Source organism: Chiloscyllium punctatum, chromosome 22 (assembly GCF_047496795.1).
Source record: "Chiloscyllium punctatum isolate Juve2018m chromosome 22, sChiPun1.3, whole genome shotgun sequence".
Taxonomy (NCBI): domain Eukaryota; kingdom Metazoa; phylum Chordata; class Chondrichthyes; order Orectolobiformes; family Hemiscylliidae; genus Chiloscyllium; species Chiloscyllium punctatum.
Window position 1 is genome coordinate 61,269,147 of NC_092760.1, and position 25,282 is coordinate 61,294,428.

General features: G+C 42.3%; 1 protein-coding gene across 3 annotated transcripts in view; it reads right to left on the reverse strand.

Annotated features, from left to right (window-relative positions):
- galnt18b (UDP-N-acetyl-alpha-D-galactosamine:polypeptide N-acetylgalactosaminyltransferase 18b) overlaps positions 1-25,282 on the reverse strand; it is a 245,709-nt gene that overhangs the window by 12,741 nt on the left and 207,686 nt on the right. The window contains exons 11-12 of one of the 3 annotated variants that reach the window (XR_011963748.1): positions 22,184-22,342; positions 21,651-21,741 (exon numbers count right to left, since the gene is read on the reverse strand). The exons of 1 other annotated variant lie outside the window; for it this stretch is intronic. The gene's annotated coding sequence lies outside the window, so the exon portion shown is untranslated. The remainder of the gene's footprint in view (positions 1-21,650; positions 21,742-22,183; positions 22,343-25,282) is intronic. One more of the 3 variants, XR_011963749.1, reaches the window with a different exon arrangement.

A 25,282-nucleotide genomic window follows, 5' to 3' on the forward strand; every position in this document is an offset into this window, starting at 1 on the left:
CTCCGGGTGCTCCGGTTTCCTCCCACAGTCCAAAGATGTGCAGGTCAGGTGAATTGGCCATGCTAAAATTGCCCATAGTGTTAGGTAAGGGGCAGATATAGATGTAGGGGTATGGGTGGGTTACGCTTCGGCGGGGCGGTGTGGACTTGTTAGGCCGAAAGGCCTGTTTCCACACTGTAAGTAATCTAATCTAAACTGTTTGTGTGACAGTCTTCTGTAGTCTTACAATGTTAGCTTACACTCTGACGAGTTTGAAGCATTGGTTAAACTGTGGTAGATATACTGGCAGGGCATAGAAGATTGTTGATCTGTTTGCAGCATTGGTGCCAAGTTTTATGGACATGTTCACAAGCATTGACCTCCATAGTCACCTCTGTCCAGGGTAACTATGGTAGTCAGGATAGCCTTTCTTTGCTGTCCATAGGGAAATGTGTTGCATTGTATCTCAGTTAGTATGTCAGTCTACCTGTTAGGAGTCATGCTCATGATATCGTCGCAGCATTGCAGCATGTGACCTGAGGTTACAAGGATCTCAAACTGCACTCTACCGCAGATCATTTGAAGCATGATACCATCCTGAAAGCTTAATCTTAGCTCAGACACTTAGGGACAAAACATTATATTTCTGAAGCACATAAGTTAGTTGTAGTAAAGGTCTGTTGGATTCTTCAATTCCATGGTATCTATAACCTGTTTCTTATGTTAAGGGAAATAATATAAGAATTCTTCAACAGTTAACACATCCTGTTGAAGACATGCACACTATGGTGATCATCTTGAAATGACTCCAAGATCTTGGAGCCAGACATTTGGAAAATTTAGTTGAAGCCTAACAGGTCAAAACAGAATTAGAACAAAGGATGTATTTCTCACCCGTAAACAGCACTAGTTTAAGTGCTTTAAGACAGCTGTATAGATCTAAGCACTGATCATAACCTACCAGGAAAACAGATAATTAATTTCTTTATTAGTAGAAAATGTTTGTTTGGGACAGAAATTTCTAACACCACTTTAATAGCTGCAACACAGTTGGTGCAGTGCAATATAGAAGCTGGAAGAACGCTTTGTTCTTGATGGTTGATGCATAAGTAACAGCATTCACAACAGCAGCTGCTGACTGTGTAATTAAACAAGGAGCAGTTTTTAATCTATGTTGATAACATCAGGAAAATATGATTTAAGATAATATAGTCCAACATTTTTAAAGAATAATTATAGTTTGCAGAAACTTCATTATGGACTGTGTAGTACTCAGTGGCAACTTTTACTGAATGAAAACGGATCTATTTTACAGATCAAGACAAATGACCCTGCAAATGTGCTCTAAATATGTTACTTATTATGGGCAAGAAGAGCCTTCTCAGAGTTATCACACCTTGTCTTCCCATGATTGACTAGTGAGATCGAGAAAAGATTGAAAGGTTCACAAAGACCAGCGAAAGGTAAGAACTGTCTTAAGGGTTAACGGACTTCAATTCCAATCTTATACACAGTGCTCTCAGAAATCCATTGGCTGGTTTGCCAGAAACTGCTGCAGCAAAGATCATGAGTGTAACTTTTCCATAGAATCCCTTTGGTCCAACTCATCCGCACAAATCAGATATCCTAAACTGATCTAGTCTTATTTGCCAAAGAGGAAATATCAGGGAGATTCATTGGTGCGGAGACAATGACTAATTCAATTAAACCTTTATGAAGCATCTTTTGGATAAGATTATGGGTCAAACCATTAATTTATGACTCAAGGATAGATACAAGCATGAAGTCATAGTGGCATAATAATGACATTCTTTAGGTACAGCCATTAATATTGTTGTTGCAGAGTCAGCAAAATGTACCAACAAACAAATAAATCTGCTACAGATGCAGTTTGTCGAGATAATTTTGATATTTGAAAACCATGTGGCACCAAAGGACATGGGATGTACATGTACAGGAATCTGGTTTCAAAGGCCAAGCTAAATCCCAGAACAAAACACGGGTAACCAACAGGATGGTACAACACAACAATGCTGGCAGCAATGAGAGTGCAAATGCAATGAGATTGTAATCAAGTGAAAGGCAAATTTTAGATGGCCAAGCTTTTCATATTAATCTCCCTTGCCATGTTGACAGTATAGGGTGTTCAGACACTTTTACAAAATCATATGTGCTGAAAAGGCAGGGTTACACAGCATAAAAGTTAAAATCAACATGGCAGATAGTGCCAACATGTTACCACTTTGCGTCCTGAAATCCATATCCTTAGCAAGAGAACTCTGTGTTACACCATATAAGAGACCTTCTGAGAGTGAATATCAGATTGTGAAGTTCATTTATTGATGGGACCACACTGCAGTGTCAATAAAAAAACAGCTCATCTTGGCTTCCCCAAATCTTCTACTGGTAGATACCAAGGGTCCAATAGTAACAGATATACCAATACATGCAAATTGTGCAGATATGATTCAAATCACACCCACATGTGATACAATCAAATCAGTCAACAATCTCAAACATCTTTGATGTTGTGGCCATTTCAGAGACATGGCTAGAGGAGGGACAGGAATGGTTGTTGCAGATTCTGGGATTTAGGTTTCAACAAGAACCAAGAAGATGGTAAAAGGTGGAGGTGGGGGGCGGGGGTGGGGGGAAGTGGCATTGTTAATCAGGGGTAGTATTGTAGCAGCTGAAATAACTGAGGTACTTTAGGCTGAGGTTAGAAACAGGAAAGAAAATTCCTGTTGTGAATTTTCTATAGGCCTCCAAATTATTCCAGGGATGTAGAGGAAAGGATAGCAAAGATGACTCTCGATAGGAGCAGACTTTAACTTCCCCAATATTAACTGGAATACTATAATTCAAGGAGTTTAGATGGCCAGTTTTTGTTCAATGTGTGCAGGGGGGTTTTCTGACACAGTATGTAGACAAGACAACAAGAGGCGATGTCATATTGGGAAGGAACCCGGCCAGGTGTTAGAGTTGGAGGTAGGTGAGCACTTTGGCGATAGTGACTATGATTTGGTGATGTTTACAATAGCAATGGACAGGGATAGGTATACATCACAGGGAAAGAAGTATAACTGGGGGAAAGACAATTATGATGCAATTAGGCAAGATTTAGGATGCACAGGATGGAGAAGGAAACTGCAGGGGATGGAAATACTTGAAATGTGGAGCTTATTCAAGGAACAGCTACTGCGGGTCCTTGATAAGTATATACCTATCATGCAGGGAAGTAGTTGTCAAGAGAGGGAGCCATGGTTTATTAAAGAAGTTGAAGCTCTTGTTAAGAGAAAGAAGGCCGATGTGAGGATGAGATGTGAATGCTGAGTTAGGGGGCTTGAGAGTTAAAAGATGGCCAGAAAAGATCTAAAGAGAGGGCTAAGAAGAGCCACGAGGGGACATGAGAAGTCTTTGACAGTTAGGATGAAGGAAAACCCTAAGGCCTTCTATAGGTCATAGAGTCATAGAGATGTACAGCATGGAAACAGACCCTTTGGTCCAACCTGTCCATGCCGACCAGATATCCCAACCCAATCTAGTCCCACCTGCCAGCACCTGGCCCATATCCCTCCAAACCCTTCCTATTCATATACCCATCCAAATGCCTCTTAAATGTTGCAATTGTACCAGCCTCCACCACATCCTCTGACAGCTCATTCCATATACGTACCACCCTCTGCGTGAAAATGTTGCCCCTTAGGTCTCTTTCATATCTTTCCCTCTCACCCTAAACAAATGCCCTCTAGTTCTGGACTCCCCGACCCCAGAGAAAAGACTTGGTCTATTTATCCTATCCATGCCCCTCATAATTTTGTAAACCTCTATAAGGTCACCCCTCAGCCTCCAATGTTCCAGGGAACACAGCCCCAGCTTGTTCAGCCTCTCCCTGTAACTCAGATCCTCCAACCCTGGCAACATCCTTGAAAATCTTTTCTGAACCCTTTCAAGTTTCACAACATCTTTCCAATAGGAAGGAGACCAGAATTGCACGCAATATTCCAACAGTGGCCTAACCAATGTCCTGTACAGCAGCAACATGACCTCCCAACTCCTGTACTCAATACTCTGACCAATAAAGGAAAGCATACCAAATGCCTTCTTCACTATCCTATCTACCTGCGACTCCACTTTCAAGGAGCAATGAACCTGCACTCCAAGGTTTCTTTGTTCAGCAACACTCCCTAGGACCTTACCATTAAGTGTATAAGTCCAGCTAAGATTTGCTTTCCCAAAATGCAGCACCTTGCATTTATCTGAATTAAACTCCATCTGCCACTTCTCAGCCCATCGGCCCATCTGGTCAAGATCCTGTTGTAATCTGAGGTAACCCTCTTCGCTGTCCACTACACCTCCAATTTTGGTGTCGTCTGCAAACTTACTAACTGTACCTCTTATGCTCACATCCAAATCATTTATGTAAATGACAAAAAGTAGAGGGCCCAGCACTGATCCTTGTGGCATTCCACTGGTCACAGGCCTCCAGTCTGAAAAACAACCCTCCACGACCACACTCTGTCTTCTACTTTTGAGCCAGTTCTGTATCCAAATGGCTAGTTCTCCCTGTATTCCATGAGATCTAACCTTGCTAATCAGTCTCCCATGGGGAACCTTGTCGAACGCCTTACTGAACTCCATATAGATCACATCTACTGCTCTGCCCTCATCAATCTTCTTTGTTACTTCATCAAAAAACTCGATCAAATTTGTGAGACATGATCTCCCACGCACAAAGTCATGTTGACTATCCCGAATCAGTCCTTGCCTTTCCAAATACATGTAGATTAGATTACTTACAGTGTGGAAACAGGCCCTTCGGCCCAACAAGTCCACACCGCCCCGCCAAAGCGTAACCCACCCATACCCCTACATCTACATCTACCCCTTACCTAACACTACGGGCAATTTAGCATAGCCAATTCACCTGACCTACACATTTTTGGACTGTGGGAGGAAACCGGAGCACCCGGAGGAAACCCACGCAGACACGGGGAGAACGTGCAAACTCCACACAGTCAGTCGCCTGAGGCAGGAATTGAACCCGGGTCTCCGGCGCTGTGAGGCAGCAGTGCTAACCACTGTGCCACCGTGCCGCCCACCGTGTACATCCTGTCCCTCAGGATTCCCTCCAACAACTTGCCCACTACCGAGGTCAGATTCACTGGTCTATAGTTCCCTGGCTTGTCCTTACCACCCTTCTTAAACAGTGGCACCACGTTTGCCAACCTCCAGTCTTCCGGCACTTCACCTGTGACTATCGATGATACAAATATCTCAGCAAGAGGCCCAGCAATCACTTCTCTAGCTTACCACAGAGTTCTCGGGTACATCTGATCAGGTCCTGAGGATTTATCCACCTTTAACCGTTTCAAGACATCCGGCACTTCCTCCTCTGTAATCTGGACATTTTGCAAGATGTCACCATCTATTTCCCTACAGTCTATATCTTCCATATCCTTCAGGAATAAAAGAATGACTGGGGTAAAATTACGGCCAATCAAAGACAGTAGTGGGAAGTTGTGTGTGGAATCTGAGGACATAGGGGAAGTACTTAATGAGTCCTTTTCATCAGTATTCTCATTGGAAAAGGGCAATGTTAGTGAGAATACGGAGATACAGGCTACAGGATTAGATGGAATTGGGGTTGACAAAGAGGAGGTTTTAGCAATTTTGGATGATCTGAAATAGATAAGACTCCTGGGCCGCAAGGATCTGTTTTTTATTTTTTGTCATTTTATCCTCAGACTCTCTGAGAAGCCAGGGAGGAGATTGCAGTGCCATCGTCTTTGATCTTTGTCATCGTTGTTGACAGGAGTAGTGCCAGAAGACTGGAGGATAGCAAATGTTGTTCCCTTGTTAAAGAAGGGGGAGTTGGGATAACCCTGGTAATTATAGGCCAGTGAGCCTTAGTTCAGTTGTGGTGAGGTGTTGGAAAAGGTTATAAGAAATGGGATTTATAATCTTCTGGAAAGGAATAATTTGATAGGGATAGTCAACACAGTTTTGTGGAGGGTAGGTTGTGTCTAACTAACCTTATTAAGTTCTTCAAGAAGGTGACAAAACAGATGGATGAAGGTAAAGCAGTTGATGTGATGTATATGGACTTCAGTAAGGCATTTGATAAGGTACTGCATGGTAGGCTATTGCACAAAATACGGAGTTTCAGGTTTGAAAGTGATTTCGCGGTTTGGATCAGAAATTGGCTAGCTGAAAGAAGACAGAGGGTGGTGATTGATGGGAAATGTTCATCCTGGAGTTCAGTTATCAGTGGTATGCTGCAAGGATCTGTTTTTTATTTTTATGTTATTTTTATAAATGATCTGGAAGTGGGTATAGAAGGATGGGTTAGTAAAGTTGCGGATGACACTAAGGTAGGCAGAGTTATAGATGGTGCTGAATGATGTTGTGGGTTACAGAGGGACATTGATAAGATGCAGAGCTGGGCTGAGAAGTGGCAAATAGAGTTTAGTTTGGAAAAGTGTGAGGTAGTTCACTTTGGATGAAGTTACAGGAATGCAGAGTACTGGGCTAATGGTAAAATTGGCAGTATAGATGAAGAGACAGATCTTGGTGTTCAGGTGCATAAATCCCTGGTAGTTGCCGCCCAGGTTGATAGGGTTGTTAAGAAGGCCTTTGATGGTTTGGCATTTATTGGTAGGGGGATGCGTTTCAGAGCCACGAGGTCATACCACAGCTGTACAAGACACGGGTAAGGCCGCACCTGGAGAACTGCGTACAGTTCTCATTCAGAGGAGATTTACTAGGATGTTGCCTGGCATGGAAGGAAGCTTTTATGAGGAAAGACTGAGGGAATTGAGGCTGTTTTCGTTGGAGAGAAGAATGAGAGATGACTTAATCGAGACATATAAGGTAATCAGAGGGTTATATAGGGTGAACAGTGAGAGCCTTTTTCCTCGGATGGTGAAGGCTAACATAGTTTTAAATTGAGGGGTGATAGATTTAGGACAGATATCGGGGTAGTTTCTTTACTCAGTAGGGGCATGGAATGGCCTTCCTGCAACAGTAGTAGACTTGTTGACGTTAAGGGCATTTAAATGGGCATTGGACATACATATGGATAATAATGGATTGGTGTATGTTAGATGGGCATCAGATTAATTTCACAGGTTGGCGCAACATCAAGGGCCTGTACTGCGCTGTAACATTCTATGTTCTATGTGTACCCAGATACTTCAATATCTTAGAGTCATTGTCAGAGCCATATAGCATGGAAACAGACCCTTTGGTCCAAGTTCTGACTGTAAGACAAAGTGCCAGGTTCATTTCAGCCTGAAAACCACCTTTGAGTCAATCTTCTCCACCTGTAGGATCTCCTGGATCAGGGTACGATCAAGGATGTTAGCAAATGCTGACCCCACAGGCCAAAGAGGATCTGCCTCAGATTTTTAAATTTCTTTTTGCCATATTCCCAAATTCATGGTCAAGGTATCTCTGCTGATAGATGTGTTCAAGAAGAAAGTCCCTAAGTGCAGCAAGACAACCACGTCTTTGATTCTCTCAAGCAGGTCATGTCAGCAAAATCTGCAGGACTACCACCCTGGAACGTCACAATTCTCAAAGTAGGTGCATTGTAAAAAATCCCAGGAATGTAACTTTTGCAAGGCAAAAAGCCTTGCCTTTTGCTGGACAATCCTGTCATCTGCTCTAGCCAAATATTCCAATACAGTGCATCATGGCAAATAGTCTCCACTATCTGGCATCATGCAGTTTCTCACATCTATTTACTTAGCAGGAGATTCACCTCGGAAACAGATCATAAGCCATTGGAAATTGTATGCTGCAAACTGGTAAAGAGTACACTGCCAGATTTGCACACTTATTTGTCAACTTGTAAACATATGACTTTTAACTGAGATGCAAGCCAGTTACCACGATGATTATGTCTGACATGCTGAGCTGATTATCAAATCCACACAAAGACAAAGATACTTCTCTTGATCTACATTTTTATAGTTAGGGGAGGCAATGACCTGTTGGTATTATTGCTAGATACAGGTCATATTCCGGGGACCACAGTTTGAATCCTATCCTGCCAGATGATGACATTTGTATTCAATAAATATCTGGAATTAAAAGTTGAATGTTGACCATGAAACAGTTGAGATTGTCAGGAAAAGGTTATCTGGTTCACTAATGTCCTTTCCATAGGGAAGGTAACTGCCATCTGGCCTACATGTGACTCTTAACTGCCCTCTTGGCAATTAGGGCATCTGCTCTGCCATCCTCTCTCCCATTTTCCTGCCTTCCCTCCATATCCCTTCAACCCATTACCAATTAAAAATCTGACTAACTCCTTCTTAAATTTACTCACTGTCCAAGCATCCACCACATTTTGGGGTAGCAAATTCCACAGATTCACAACCTTTTGGGAAAATAAGTTTCTCCTCAACATTGTTGTAAATTTGGATAAAAGCAAATTACTGCGGATGCTGGAATCTGAAACCAAAAAAGAGAAAATGCTGGAAAATCTCAGCAAGTCTGGCAGCATATGTAAGGAGAGAAAAGATTTGACGTTTCGAGTCTAAGTGACCCTTTGTCAAAGCTAAAAAAAGGAGAAATAGAGAGGTATTTATACTAGGCTGAGGGAAGGTGAGTCATGGCTCCAGAAGGAAAGGTAGCAATAAAGAGGTGATAATGACAGTGCATAGAAATTATAGGGAGATTTCTGCCCTTCGCTCCCTTACATCCAACCCCAACCTTGTCTTCAAACCTGCTGACAAAGGGGGTGCTGTTGTCGTCTGACGTACTGACCTCTACCTCGTAGAGGTTGAGCGCCAACTCTCAGATTCCTCCTCCTAACTCCCCTGGAGCATGACCACACCACTGAGCATCAAGCCATTGTGTCCAACACGTGACTGACCCCATTTCCTCCTGATGCCTCCCCCTACAGCTTCCAAACTCATAGTCTCCCAACCCCGGACAGCCCGTTTCTACCTACTCCCCAAAATCCACAAGAAGGACTGTCCCGGTAGGCCCATTTTGTGTCAGCATGCTCCTGCCCCACTGAACTTATTTCCTCCTACCTTGATTCCATCTTTATCGCCTCTGGTTCACTCCCTCCCACCTACATCTGGGATTCCTCTGATGCCCTGCAACATATCGACAGCTTTCAATTCACAGGCCCTAACCACCTTCTATTCACCATGGATGTGCAATCTCTTTACACCTCCATCCCACACCAAGACGGCTTGAAAACTCTTCGCTTCTTTCTCAAAAAGAAGCCCAAACAATCTCCATCCACCACCACTCTCCTCTGCCTGGCTGAACTTGTTCTCTCTCTCAACAACTTCTCCTTCAACTCATCCCATTTTTTCCAAATCAAAGGTGTAGCAATGGGTACACGCATGGGTCCTAGCTCTGCCTGCCTTTTCATGGGGTATGTGGAACATTTCTTGTTCCAGGCCTACCCGCGACCCCTCCCACAACTGCTTTGTCGGTACGTCGATGACTATTTTGGTGCAGCTTCATGCTCTCATCCTAACCTGGAAAAATTCATAAACTTCACTTCCAGTTTCCATCCCTCCATCACCTTCACCTGGTCCATCTCCAACACTTGCCTTCCTTTCCTTAACTTTTCTGTCTCCATTTCTGGCAACAGTCTATTCACTAATATCCATTACAAGCCCACTGACTCCCACAGCTATCTGGATTACAGCTCTTCTCACCCTACGTCCTACACTATCTCTCTCTCAGCTCCTTTGCCTTCGCCACATTTGTTCTGATGAGGCCACTTTCCAAAGTGGTGCACTTAATATGTGCACCTTCTCCAACCATGGCTTCCCACCTACAGTTGTTGACAGGGTTCTCAACAGCATGCGGGCCATCTCCATCCAAGGCCCCAAACACTCATTTCAGATTAAGCAGCATTTTACTTGTACCTCTTTCAATTTGGTCTATTGCATTCGTTGCTCCCAATGTGGTCTCCTCTATATCAGATAGACAAAACAATGACTGGGTGATCGATTTGCTGAGCACCTTCAGTCTGTACGCAATCAGGTCCCAGACCTTCCCGTGGCTTGCCACTTCAACACACAATCCTGCTCCCATCCCCACATGTCTGTCCTTGGCCTGCTGCAATTTTAGATTAGATTTGATTACGTACAGTGTGGAAACAGGCCCTTCGGCCCAACAAGTCCACACCGACCCACCGAAGCGCAACCCACCCATTCCCCTACATTTACCCCTTCTACCTAACACTACGGGCAATTTAGCATAGACAATTCACCTAACCTGCACATCTTTGGACTGTGGGAGGAAACTGGAGCACCCAGAGGAAACCCACGCAGACACGGGGAGAAATGTACAAACTCCACACAGTCAGTCGCCTGAGTCAGGAATCGAACCCCGGTCTCTGGCGCTGTGAGGCAGCAGTGCTAACCACTGTGCCACCGTGCCACCCACATGTTCCAGTGAAGCTCAATGCAAACTGGAGGAACAGCATCTCATCTTCCGACTAGGCACATTACAGCCTGCCGGTCTCAACATTGAATTCAACAACTTCAGATAATTATCCCATCTCGACCCCTCAGTTTTCATTCTGCTCCATAATTTTATTTTATTTATCTTTTTTTAATGTCTTTTTTCCACTGTTCTGTACCTCTTATTTCTTGACTGACTCTCTTTCTCTCGCTCCCCACTCTCTCATCACCTTTTTCTCTCCTCTTCCCCCTTTGCTACCCTTCTCCCCTGTTTTCTATTTTGCCTCTGCTTCACCCATTTCCCCCTCCCCATCCCCCCCATATTTTGTCACATAGCACTGGCTTCAGCCTTGGTCATTAACAGCTCCTAATCTCCCTATAATCTCTCTATGCACTGTCATTATCACCTCTTTATTGCTACCTTTGCTTCCGGAGCCATGACTCACCTTCTCTCAGCCTAGTATATTACCTCTCTATTTCTCCTTTTTTTAGCTTTGACAAAGGGTCAGATAGACTCGAAATGTCAGATCTTTTCTTTCCTTACATATGCTGCCAGACTTGCTGAGATTTTCCAGCATTTTCTCTTTTTTGGGCCCACTATTGTGAATTTGTTACCGCTTATCCTAAGACAATGACTTCTCGACCTAGGATGCCCCACAAGAGGAAGCATTTGCTCCACGTCTATTTTATCTACATCTTTTATCATCTTGAATACCTCAATTTGGTCTCCCCTCATTCTTCTAAATTCCAGACAGTATAGGCCTAAACTGTTCAATCTCTCTTCATACGACAAACCCCCCATCTCTAGGATCAACCCAGTGAAACTCCTTATAAAACTTTGTAACTGTCTCAACTATAGCTGCATCACAATTAAAACCATGTGAAAAGGCTTAAACCCCACTTCTTTCCTTTCACAAATTAATATGAAGAGAATTAATTGTTTAGAAGAACAGTTTAATTCACTGAATGTTTCTCACATGTATTATGCACAGAGACATCACAGAGTACAGTTTGAAAAATTGTAAATAATAAGGCAGTTTCAGTCCAATTGACCATCAAACTATGGGATCGTCTGATAACCGTACTCATTTACAAATGAGCTTTAGGAAAATAAACCTACCACCTATACCCTGTCTGGGCCTATATGTGACTTCCGTGCCACATCAATGTGGGCGCCCTCTGGTGTGTCTCTCAAGACACTTAGTTAAACACAGTTGTATCTCCTTGAGAAACTAGGAATGGGCAATAAAGTGTTGGCATTTTCAGAGATGCCAGTATCCCGAGAACAAATCAGAGACTGATTGCAGATGATGCATTTTACTTTTGAAGGGATTGCAAAGAGAATCGTGATAGCAGAGAAATCCATGCTGTACTTAAACTCACAAGAATTCCTAAACCTTTCCACTTTGTCTGTAAGGTCTTTTACTGTAGTGGATAATGAGCCATTATGAATCAGCAGCCCACATTACACTCAGTCTAAATCTCTTACCCATCACCCATCCTTCTCCTCCAATTATGATGGTTTCTGGGCAGCCTCTTGTGGAACATAGCCTCTGTTTAATCTCTGAGTTATTGCCCATTTTCAGTGGCTCAGGGATAATGGATGTCAACTGACTCATTAATGAGCCTAACTGACATTCTGTTGCTGCCAACCAGGAATCCAGTGTTGATCCCTTCCGCTTTCTGGCTTAACTGCGGAAGGTTTCTCCACTGAAGGAAGACTGACAAGGAGCCTTGTCCCATGATCATGTGAGCCCACTGCAACATGCTGTATAAAATCCAGCACCTTGACACAAAGCCAACATTATGGCAGAGCCTGTGTTGCAATTCTTCACTGCAAATAAGGTTAGCTTAATAGTAAGTCCCCAAAGGGATGTTGGGTGTGTTTTTTTTACTGTAGGGAGCTTGTTATTACTGCTAGGAATGACTGTTACATTTTATTTGCATGAACATCAATGATTGTAAAAACAAATGCACAAATGAATCAGGGAAGCGAAGCAGGTAAATGATCCAACTGAGAATTTCACTTCAGAGTTAACACTGGTATAAACATTGCTTTATCCATTTATCCTGTCAAGCAGCTCTAGAGCAAGGAATAAAACCTTTGGGCTCACATAGACAAATGGCAAACAAGGAGATACTGAAGGATAGAATTTGCTCTTAGTGTTTTACTGATGCATTTATATTTCTTAACCAAAGCATGTTTCACACTTAACATAGACTAAACAGCAGGGAAATGGGCTATTCGGCCCAAGTAGTCTGTCCAGAGCATAAATTAGTTTTCATTTTTCTTTCCTTGGGTGTGCAACACCAACACTTCTTGCCCACAACTAATTTCCCTTGAACAGAGCGACCTTCTGGGTCACTTCAGAGGGCCTTCAAGAGTCAACAATATTACGATGTGTCTGGAGTCCTACGTAAGCCTGGCACAGCAAGGATGGCGTCTTTCCTTCCCTAAGCAACATTAGTGAATCAGATGAGTTTTTACAACAATTGTCAATAGTTTCAACAATCATCCACTAGCTTTCAGATTTTATTAATTGAATTTAAAACTCGCCAGCCATCATGATGGGATTTGAACCCGTGCCCCAGAGCTTTGACCTGGGCCTGTACTAATCCTGTGAGACGATCACAACACTACCATCTTTCCTCATTTCATTTTGCTCATCCAAGCCTTTCAGTACCTCATTCTATTCCCCTCTCTCTCTTATATCCTCATCTAATTTTCTTATGAAAACACCTGAGCTATTTTTAGAGCAGCCATTTCCACATTCTAACTGCAGTCTGAGTGAAGAAACCTCTTCTTATTTCCCTAACAGATTTCTTAGTAACTATCTTGTATCTATGATACCTATTTTTTAAGTCTATTACAAGCGGGAACTTTCTCTTTCTATCTCAGTTGCCCAATCCATTCATATTTTTTAAGATCACTCTCAGGGTACTCAGAAACTTCTGGGTCTGTTACCATCCTTGTGAAACCTTTTTTTGCACTTTCTCCAGTTCCTCTGTGTCCTTTTTATTTTAAAAAGACCAGGACTGTGCACATACTGACTGTGCCTGATTAGGGTCCAATACAACTTCAAACTTTGTGATACCATTGCACAATCCTGTCTACATACTTTACTGATGGAATGAAATTTGCTTTCTAACCCACAACTATGTGAATCACCTGTTCCCAACTGCAGCATCCTATCTGACATTGAATTGATTTTCTGACCCCTTATACTCCCCTTCACAATGACCACCTACTTCTACCTTCAGAACATTGTCCATTTTCAACCCTCCTTCAGATTAAATACAGATGAAAAAATCCAGTCTGACTATTGTGGCCAGATGCCTCCTGGCTGGCCTTCTATTTTCCATCAGCCACAGTATAATAGAAAATCAGATTAATGAAACATAGAAGGAAACTGGCTGGATCTTTGAAAGAACAGGTGATTAGCTACTGATCTCCCTCCTACAGGAAAGATGTTCTTAAACTTGAAAAGATGCAGAAAAGATTTACAATGATGTTGACAGGATTGGACTTATAGTCTGAATAGCCTGGGACTATTTTCCCTAGAGTGTCAGAACCTTATAGAGGTTCATAAAATCATGAGGGGCATGGATAAGGTAACTCATATTAATTTTTGTCTCAGAGTAGAAGAGTCCAAAACTAGATCATATGGAGTCATAAGCACAAGAACAAACTCTTTGATCCAGTCCATGGCAACCATAATCCCATACTATTATGATTGGCATGGACTAACCCCTGCGCTTGGTCCATATCCCTCCAAACATATCTTATTCACGGGATTTATCAAAAAGTCTTTTAAACGTTATAATTTAATCTGCATCCACCAATTCCTCTGCAAGGTCATTCCACACACAAAACATTCTCTGTGTAAAAAAAAATGCCTCTCATGTCTTTTTAAATCTTTCTTCTCTCACCTTAAAAATAAGCTCCCTTGTCTTGAAATCTCCCACCTTATGGAAAAGAAACTTGCCATTTACCTTACTGAAACAACTGCCACCAAGTCACCCGTTATTTATTAGTGCACAATACATTGGCTGTGGCCAGACCTCAACTGGTTATCAGGTTAACAATCCTAATCAAGAAACTCATAGTTAATGAGGTCTACCTGGTTCTAATCACTACACTTACCTATGCCTCTTATGATTTTATAAACTTCTATAAAATCACCCCTACGCTCCAGTGAAAGAGGTTCCAGCCTATCCAGCCTCTTCCCATAACTCAAACCCTCCATTCCCAGCAACATGCGAGTAATTTTCTTCTGAACCATCTCAAGCTTAATAATATCTTTCCTATAACCAGACAACTGGAACTGGACACAGTACTCCAGAAGAGGCCTTTAAGGTGAGAGGGGCAAAATTTAAATGGGACCTAAGAGGAAACTTTTTCACGCAAACGTTTGTATGTATATGGAATGAGCTGCCAGAGGAGGTGGTGGACACTGGTACAGTTACAACATTTAAAAGTAATCTGGAAGGATGCATGAATAGGAAGAGTTTAGAAGGATATGGGCCAAATGCTGGCAAATGGGACTAGATTAATTTAGGATATCTAGTAGGCATGCATGAGTTGGACCGAACGTTCTGTTTCTGTGCTGTACTGCTCTGACTCTATGACTTAGTCCCACTTTTTTGCTTTCACTGAAGATCTGCAAAGTTTTTTTTCCTCTTTCATGTACTTATTCAATTGGCTTTTGAAATGTTCTACTGAATCTGCATCTCCCTTCCTTTCAGACAGTGGTTTTCCAGATAACAACTCAGTGCTAAATACAGTGATTTTCTTTTCAAAACATCTGTCATGTTCACAAGACATGAAGAAAGATCATAAAATGCTTTAAAAGCTATACTTTACTGTTTAATTTTAAAATGGACCTTGCTGGATTAAAACATGGCCATCGCTGATTAGATTAGATTCCCTACAATGTGGAAAGAGACCCTTCGGCCCAACAAGTCCACACTGACCCTCTGAGGAGTAACCCACCCAGACCCATTACCTTCTGACTAATGCACTTAATACTATGGGCAATTTAGCATGGCCAATTCACCTGACCTGCACATCTTTGGACTGTGGGAGAAAACTGGAGCACCTGGAGAAAACCCACGCAGATACAGAGAGAATATGCAACCTCCACACAGACTGTCACCCAAGGCTGGAATCAAACCTGAGTCCCTGGTGCTGTGAGGCAGCAGTGCTAACAACTGAGCCACCGTGCTGCCCTTACTACATGATGCAAGTTGACTATAAATATCTGGAAAGTTCCAATCAGCAATGACTTGTTAAAGTTTGAAAACATCATCCTCCTGGAATCTCATAACCTTGCATTTTATGGACCTTGCATCAACAAGCACAAAAGAATGGCATATACTTCAGATGTCAATGAAGGGAAGCTATTGAAACTCATTATGCATGAAGTGGTGCCAACAGCACAACATTTGTGTCATACAATGAATAATGGGTTTTGATTGCAGGCACAGAAACTTAACCCTGTATATTTGTGGAGACACAAACAATTTCATTTATCTCCTCTGTTGAATATTGGTCCTCTAGCCAGCAGGTTAAAAATCAATTGTTACACTGAAACTGACTTTTTAATGAATCCATCACATGAAAACAAACTCCTCTAACCTCTAGAGAGATTTACTCTAACCTCTGGACCATAATGCATCAGTCTGGCAAAATCTAGTTTGTTGCTAGCATCTGTTTTACCTTATTGATACCATGTCTGCCTACAAGACTCCCTACAGAAAACCAGACTCAAGGCTGCACTAAGTCTGCCTCAAACCCAATATCTCCTTCTGAGCCTATTCTTTGGAAAATTCTGGTTATTTCTGGAAACATGGTCCAAATCTGTGCAGAAACATTATCTCACTGAGCCTTTGTCAACCCCAAAAGGGATTCTGACACTTCAGCCAATTGCACAACCTCTGTATGAGCTCTTACATAAAAGATGTCTTAGTGACACTGACATTCTTGACTCAGAAAAAGATCATGTGAATTAAGTTCATGTCTTTGATTTATAAGTTATTTTTAAGGATATGGTGGAAGCTTAAGAGCTGTGAGAGCATCTGCAGTCCTCCGAAGAGGCAGATGAAGACATTGCACAGTTGAAATAGCACCTTCAGCAAGATAGAGTAGCAGTGTCAGCACAACAAGGACTTAGTTAACACTAGGTCCTAATAAATATGAGCTCGGAGCAGTGTTCACTCATCCACAATTTGTTATTGCTCAATTCGCATGGGGACTCTATTTGATCCTAGAAGCAAATGCTTGTTTTTTGTTGGTTTTTTTTTCTTTGATTTTGTTATTGCTCAGTAAAAGTCAATATTTTCGACCATTTGAAGGCTTTCCAGCATGTGTTGCTCGTGTAAAGAGCAATGACAAGATATGCTATGCTGAGAACTGTGGAAAGAGTAGCACCAACTTAGACAGGGTTCTTACATCGTATGATGCTGAGGTTGGGTAACCTGAGAAGCTGGATTCTCATAATTGCAGTTACAATGACTCTCAGTCAAACAGCTGATGAATGTGAGTTAGTGTTTGCGATGATATGTCACCTGCAACTCCCAGGAGTCCACAGAAGCTATTGTGTCTCATTTCCTTCCCACAATGTGTGCCATAAGAGCTAACTGTGGCTAGCAGTGCTTGACCTGGTACTCAGTTGAGCTTTAATAATAACGACGATTAATTCTGCCCCTGGTGAATGTGTGACATCATGAGCAGAGCCAGGGTGCATACATAATGAGGTGAAGTGCGTTTAATTGTATGAAAAATCTTGGTGGAGCTCACAAATGGAACCCCTCCCCCAATGAAACTCCCTGAAATTCACACTTCACTGATTTTTGGATAAGTTCAGCCCCCTATTTGTTTACTAATGCTGCTAAAAAGATCCTTGGTCATTTTCTTATCTTAAAGGTTATATATAAATACAATCTATTGTTACTGTTGTGTTATTTTCCCCCTAACCAGCTCTATTTGTCTCCTTCTCTTTCACATGTCTGGGAGATTACCTGGTGAGTGTTTGTATCCTGAGTGAGTCAGCATAATCTTAGGGGACACAATGGATGAGGCAGAGGGACATATTCAATTTATTATTTTAGTTTGCTTGTTTTCTCCACCCTTCGAGTCATTTTTTTGAAATTAGAAACAAAAGGGATAGGTTAAGTATATCAACCCAGTTAGTGCAGGGTTGTGTGTATGAGCTGTACCTTAGTGGATAAGATGCCCTCATCTCTGAATCACAACTGGGAAGCTCTGAATTCCACTGAGACTTGAGTACAAAAATTGAGGTGGATGTTTTATTGCAGAGCTGAGGAACATTATAGTATTGGAGGATCAATATTGTTGGAGCATCAAGCTGTCATAGAGGCAGTATTGAGGCAACAATGAGGGAGCAATGCATTGCCAAACTACCAGTACTGTGGGAGTGCTGCTCTGTTACAGGGATGATACTGAGGTAGTGCCGCATTTTTGATGGAGCAATACTGATGGAGCACTGCATTGTTGGAGTGATCAAATTAAGGGAATGTTGCATTGTTGGTGGTACTGTCTTTAGGATAGAATGTTAAAGTGAGGTCCCTCTAAGGTGACTGATTGAAGAAGAGTGTTCTCCCTGCCATTCTTACCAAATTCACATCATTATTTGTGGGATCTTGCTGTGCAAAGCTCAGCCATCGAATTTCTGACATAACAACAACGACTGCACTTCAAAACTAGTTGGCTGTGGTGCTGTTTGCAATGTTCTGAGGTCATCAAAGGCGCTGAACAAATGTAAGTCTTTTATTTTCAGTAAGAGGATTGGGCTAACTATGTGAAAGATTGGTGTTTAATTTTTACTGATATCATGCAGGTGACATTATTGGCTGTAGCTGTGGGCTCTTTAAGAAAGAAAATATAGTTTAGCTATGACAAGAGTGTGGTGGGGTTTCACTCGTATGACAGATCAAGATATGGTGAAGAGAGCTTGAAAAATTGGCTCCTATTTTGCTGAAACAAAACATTTCTACCGAGTGTTAGCAAAATTATCATTAGAATAATTCTATTTTTACACAGACTTATGAGAAAACAAATACTGAAGAATTTATATTTACTTACTTTCATGGTGCCCTAACATGTTTCACAGTCAAAAATGCAGTATTTTTTAAGTGATCAGTGGAAATTGGTTTAATATCCCTGTGAGTTACAATAAACGGTGAAATTTCTCTTACACAAATCCTTCCTTTCCAGTTTGAAACAGTTAAAAAAAAAGACTTGCATTTCAATAGTACTTTACCAAACTCAGGGTGTTCTAAAGTGTTTCACAGTCAATGAATTACTCTTTGAAGTGTAGTTACGGACATTGAAAGAATCCCTACAATGTGGAAGCAGGCCATTCAGCCCATTGAATCTGAACTGACCTTCCAAAGAGCATCCCACCCAGATCCAGCCCCGATATTATCGTCATAATCCTGCATTCCCCTAACCTGCATATCTCTGGACACCATGGGCAATTCAGCATTTTTGGACTGTGGGAGGAAACCAAAGCAACCGAAGGGAACCCACACAGCCACAGGGAGAATGTGCAAACTCCACAGAGACAATTGCCCAAGGTTGGAAAAGAACAGGGGCTCCTGGCGCTGTGAGGTAGCAGTATTAACCACTGAAACACTGTGCATGTAGGGAACATTACAGTTGACTTGCACACAACAAACTCTAGCAAACGGCAAAATGACAATAACCAGATAATCCTGTGGCCATCTGATAATAAGAGCACAGACCTCCCCCAGTGCTGCACTGTGTGGCCACCTGGATTACTTGACCATGTCTCTGAAGCAGGACTTGAACTCATGACCTTTGACTCTTGTGCTCTTATTATCTGATGGCCGCAGGATTACCTGGTTCTTGTCACATTGCTGTTTGCTGTAGTTCTGGATTAGTGGTGCTGGAAGAACACAACAGTTCAGGCAGCATCCAAGGAGCAGCGAAATTGACGTTTCGGGCAAAAGCCCTTCATCAGGAAAGTTTGCTGTGTGCAAGTCAACTGCAATGTTCCCTACATGTACAGTGGCTCAATGGTTAATACATCATTGATATAAATGATTTGAATGTGAGCACAAGAGGTATAGTTAGTAAGTTTGCAGGTGACACCAAAATTGGAGGTGGAGTGGACAGCGAAGAAGGTTACCTCAGATTACAACAGGATCTTGATCAAATGGACCAATGGGTTGAGGAGTGCCATTTGGAGTTTAATTCAGATAAATGTGAGGTGCTGCATTTTTGGAAAGCAAATCAGAGCAGGACGTATACACTTAATAGTAAGGTCCTAGGCAGTGTTGCTGAACAAAGAGACCTAGGAGTACAGGTTCATTGTTCTTTGAAAGATAGGATAGTGAAGGCGGCGTTTGGTATGCTTTCCTTTATTGGTCAGAGTATTGAGTAAAGGAGTTGAAAGGTCATGTTGTGGCTGTACAGGGCATTGGTTAGATCACTTTTGAAATATTGCATGCAAATTCTGGTCTCCTTCCAATCGGAAGGATGTTGTGAAACTTGAAAGGGTTCATAAATGATTTCTAAGGATGTTGCCAGGGTTGGAGGACTTGAGCTATACGGAGAGGTTGAACAGCCTGGGGCTGTTTTCCCTGGAGCATCGGAGGCTGAGGGGTGACCTTATAGAGGTTTATAAAATCATGAGGGGTATGGACAGGATAAATAGTCAAGGTTTTTCCTTGGGGTGGGGGTATAGGTTTAGGTTGAGAGGGGAAAGATATAAAATGGACCTAAGGGGCAACTTTATCAGGTGCAGGTATGGAAAGAGCTGTCAAAGGATGTGGTGGAGGCTGGTACAATTACAGCATTTAAAAGGATCTGGATAGGTATATGAATAGGAAGGCTTTAGAGGAATATGGGCCAAGTGCTGGCAAATGGGACTAGATTAGGTTGGGATATCTGGTTGGCATGGACGAGTTGGACTGAAGGGTCTGTTTCTGTGCTGCATATCTCTCTGACTCTAAATGAGTATTTCAGACTTAGTTTCTAGAATAACTAGGATAAGTATTTCTCAATTTTACTCTATGAGAAGTTCATGTTAGTTCATTCAAATGCAACTGAGTGAGATTTCTTTCAGAAAGCAGCCTTTTTCGATCGAATCTGAGAGTAATTTGAGTCTTGGTTATGGCTAATGCAGCATGCTCATGTGTGTCATGTAAATTCCTGCACCTCATGGTTCCCAAAGCTCCCTCAATCCCTCACTTTGAGATTGCTCGTCATGGAGGTCACAGTGGGTACTTGTGGATTTCAGTTCACTGCTGGCTGCAAAAAGCCTCCAAGGTGATCACCACATTTCACTATCTCAGGGCACAATCCATGGCCCCCCCCAGCCTCACCCACTCTTCGTCCACAGATATTCACTATTTGCCAACACCTCAGGTTCTTCACGGCACCTCTCCAATCCATTTGCAGGAACTTTGAGGAAGTATAGATTTGCATTGCAGGTTACACCAGCAACTAGCATTGGAAGGCTGCAGCGGGGACACTCTGCGAGCATGGACAGGCACCCAATGGATTGGATCAGGCTCTATCTCAGGGATGCTTACTCGCTGCTCGGGTGCTCACATATTTAGTACTTATCTGCTTGCTTGCAGCAACCCCACCACTGCCATGTCCAATAGTACAGTCACACTACCAGGCAGCTTGCCTTGCTGGTCCATAGTTCTAAGTCAACGGGGAGTACTTCTTGCTACACCACGCTACATCAATTGCATATTTTCAGCATATGGTAGCAGCTTAACAAGGCAAACACACAGCAAGTGCAGTAAGCCAGTCTCAAAGTCTTTGAGGAATAGCCTGCTCTGAATGGAGGAGGTTCCCAATGGCAGCCATCAACCCAGGCCCATGGAGGTAGCTGTGCCCCCTAGCATGGCTGCACTCCTACTGTCTCTGGGCTAAGGGCCACTTCCTCCCACATCCCTGCCTGCTGCTCCTGTTCCCCCCTGTGCATGTCGATGATGTCTCTGCTTGCTGACACCACAGAGTCCTCTCCTGTCTCGGGCTGAGCAAGTACTTGGTCTCCAGCAGCCCTTCGAGTGCCAGCAGCACTTTCTTCCTCAGTCAGCTGTGGAGCTGGTGCAATGAGGTGCTCACCAGACTGTGACCCTAAACTTCCTTGCTTCCCACTGAAGGGTCAGTATCTGAGCTGTCAAGGGTTAAAGAAGGACTGGCTTCCTCAGGGGTTGAAGAAGTACCTTCCAGCAGAGGTATCCATTTCTCCACAAGTGCTGTGGATATCCCTCCACCTCTCCTGGTTCTTCCTGCCCTGTAATGGGCTATTTTCTCCTGGAAAGTGAAAAAGGAAGGGATTGAGTGAGAGGGAAGTTAGTGGCAAAAACAGAAATTGCTGGAGAAGGTCAGCAGGTCTGGCAGCATCTGTGGAGTGAAATCAGAGTTAACGTTTCGAGTCGAATCCGAAACATTAACTTTGATTTGTCTCCAAGGAATTTCTGTTTTTGTTTCTGATTTACAGAATCTGCAGTTCTTTTGGTTTTATTTGAAAGTCAGTGGCATGGCTATTAGGCTGGTGTGGATAGTTGACGAGGTGAGATGTCCTGGGTGAGTGAGAACATGATGCAGAGTCATGCAGGGTTAGTAGTGTGGAAGGTTGCTGGGGTGAGGGAAGATATTGTAGGAAATTGTGAGAGGGTTATAGCATGAGCTTTAGTGGGAAATTGGAGCTGTAGCGGGGTTACTGAGGTAGCAGAGGGAAGAGTGTGGCACTTACCTCGGCAGAATACAGAAGGTTACTGATTTTCTTGCAGCATTGTTGGCCGTTCTGAGGAGATTGCACTGAGATCTGTATCTACACTGTCTCAGTAATTTGTTAACAGGGTCCCCTCCATTTTCAGTGGTATTGCTGATTGCTCCTTTTGTGCTAAGATTGCTGCTGGAAAGGAATGGTTAGTGTTTCCAACATTCTACTAAAGTATGCATGTTTATCTGCAAATTTAACTACCATTAAAACCAGAAGTCTGTACAGACTTGATATTTGGCACAGTCTAATAATTTAAATGCCAGATTAGGGAATTTCCAAATGAAATTTCTGCAGTCTTGCGTATAATTTATCAAATTCCATTATACTATTGTACAACATTCAGTTTTTCTCAATTGATCAACATCTGACTAACCCTGAGAAGGAATTAAGAAATCATCTTTTTGTTAAATTTTACCCATGAAAGTAGACAATCTGTCCATACTTTCATCGTGTTCAAATCTTCTGAAAAAATACTTTATTTACCATGCAGAAACAAGATAAAAAACAGTGGTAAGGCCACACCTTACTTCAACTTTGATAAAGAAGTGACCCAGATCCACATGTTTACTTTATTTTGCCATTGATCGTAAAGTTCTTTTACAGAAAACTGATGGGTAATCATAGCCCGAAGCCTTACATTTTCACTTAACTATCCTCTGCTACCAATGTTTTACACTTAAAGATAATTGCTTTTGAACAGATTTCATGTCCACACATTGAGTGAGAGCTTTACTCAATTTATTTCAGTAAGGAACATGGTCAGTGTGAGAAGATTTCAGTAGAGTGAGACAAAGGGCATGTGAGTATAAAGTTGCAGAGTCATACAGCACAGAAACAGACCCTTGACCAGAAATTCTAAAGTCACCCCTCAGCCCCAACACTCCAGAGAAAAAGGCCCAGCCTATTCAAATTTGGTTCAACTTAAGTTTAAAAATATATACTATGATCAAGGTAAGTCATCACAGCTTCATGAAGGAGAAATCAAGCATAACAAATTTACTAGAATTCTTGGATAAGAATAGGGGAAGTATTGGCTATAAAATATTTGGATTTTCTGAAAGCATTTGATAATCTATCACTGCTAGGCTGCTGAATAAGAGGGAGCCCAAGGTGCTGAACACAGTTTATTAGCATCGGTAGAGAATTGGCCAATTAATAGAAGACAGACAGTTGGAATAAAGAGGGCATTTTTAGAATGACAATTTGAAACTAGTGGAGGGCCACAGGAATCTGTGCTAGGGCCACAATTGTTAGGTTTAAATGCAAGTGGTGAGGCTGAAATAAAGTCAGCAGAAGTATATTGACGGGTTCAACAATTGGCAAAGATTTGTCAATTCGATTATAATGTGGGAAATGTGAGGTTATGCATTTTGACAGGAAGAACAGGTGAGCTGAATATTATTTAAATGGACAAAGTCTGCAGGAGGTTGCAACATGGAGAGATTTGGGAGTCCTGTTCAGGACTCACACAAAGCTACTATCAAGTTCAATGGATAAGGGGGAAGGCATGTGAAATGTTGGCCTTTATTTTAAAGGTAAAGGTGTATAAAAATTGCTAAAACCTTACAAGGCACTAATCAGATCACAGCTAGAATACTGTGAACAGTTTTAGGTCCCTAATCTAAAGAACGATATACTGGAAATGGAGGCAATTCAGGGAAGGTTATTTAGGCTGACTATGGACAGACAGTATCATGGGGAGCAGTTGAGTAGGATGGATCTGTACTCATTGGAACTTAGAAACTTATATCTTAGGGGGCTTGACAGAGTAGATGCAAAAATTGTTTCCCCTTGTCAGAAAATCTGGGACAAGAGGACATACCTCAGAATAAGGGGTCATATATTTAAGACTGATGAGAAGGAATTTCTTCCCTGAGCGTTGTGAAACATGGAATTCTTTACCACAGATAGTTGTTAAGTATATTAAAGGCTTAGATGGACCGAGTTTTAATCAGGAATCAACAGATATGGGGAAAAGGCAGGAAAGTGATGTTGAAAGTTATAAGATCAACCATGACCTCGTTGAATTGTGGAGGAGACTCATGGGCTGAAAGGGCTACTTCTGCTCTTAATGTCTTATGGCCTTAACCATACTCCATTAAAACCAGCTCCCATATTTATATGAACAATTCAGATCCAATTCAATTTTAACTAATATATTCATTACTTATTCCCTTGTTCCAATAGATCATTCCATTATACCTAAAGATCATAAGACATAGGAGTGGAAGTAAGGCCATTCGGCACATTGAGTCCACTCCACCATTTAATCATGGCTGATGGGCATTTCAACTCCACTTACCAGCATTCTCCCCGTAGCTCTTAATTCCTTGTGTCATCAAGAATTTATCAATCTCGGCCTTGAAGCTATTTAGCATCCCGGCCTCCACTGCACTCCGCTGCAATGAATTCCACAGGCCCACCACTCTCTGGCTGAAGAAATGTCTCCGCATTTCTGTTCTGAATTTACCCCCTATAATTCTAAGGCTGTGCCCACGGGTCCTAGTCTCTTCGCCTAACGGAAACAATTTCTTAGCATCCACCCTTTCCAAGCCATGTATTATCTTGTAAGTTTCTATTAGATCTCCCCTTAACCTTCTAAACTCCAATGAATACAATCCCAGGATCCTCAGCCGTTCCTCGTATGTTAGACCTGCCATTCCAGGGATCATCTGTGTGAATCTCCGCTGGACATGCTCCAGTGCCAGTATGTCCCTCCTGAGGTGTGGGGCCCAAAACTGGACACAGTATTCTAACTGGGGCCTAACCAGAGCTTTATAAAGTCTCAGTAGCACATCGCTGCTTTTATATTCCAACCCTCTTGAGATAAGTGACAACATTGCATTCGCTTTCTTAATCACGGAATCAACTTGCATGTTTACCTTTAGAGAATCCTCGACTAGCACTCCCAGATCCCTTTGTACTTTGGCTTTATGAATTTTCTCACCGTTTAGAAAGTAGTTCATGCTTGTATTCTTTTTTCCAACGTGCAAGACCTCACATTTGCTCACGTTGAATTTCATCAGCCATTTCCTGGACCACTCTCCCAAACTGTCTAGATCCTTCTGC